Below are 239 nucleotides of genomic sequence, written 5' to 3'. Positions count from 1 at the left end.
GAAGCCTAAAGATGATGAAATCCGGGGGCGCAGAGAGGACCAAATCCTGCCCTCGCGCACCCGGGGCTGGGCTGAGAGGCGAGTACAGGCAGAGCCGACTCCGGGGGAGGGGGCCGCCGCTCACCCTCGTGCCGCCCTCAAGCTACGGGGTGAGGAGCGGGCCGGAGGATGCAGCCGGGACCCCGCTCACACGCACTAATGTGGAGATCTGCAGTGGGGGGCGAGGGCGGAGGGGGCAG

General features: G+C 69.5%; 1 protein-coding gene across 6 annotated transcripts in view; it reads right to left on the bottom strand.

The window, feature by feature from the left end:
• Window positions 1–239, bottom strand: part of FAT1 (FAT atypical cadherin 1) — a 191,980-nt gene that overhangs the window by 189,261 nt on the left and 2,480 nt on the right. The gene's annotated exons all lie outside the window — the stretch shown is intronic.

This window comes from Gavialis gangeticus, unplaced genomic scaffold, assembly GCF_001723915.1.
Source record: "Gavialis gangeticus isolate Ggan-Ray unplaced genomic scaffold, GavGan_comp1, whole genome shotgun sequence".
In the NCBI taxonomy this organism is placed as follows: Eukaryota; Metazoa; Chordata; order Crocodylia; family Gavialidae; genus Gavialis; species Gavialis gangeticus.
This window is presented reverse-complemented; position numbering and strand designations above follow the sequence as displayed.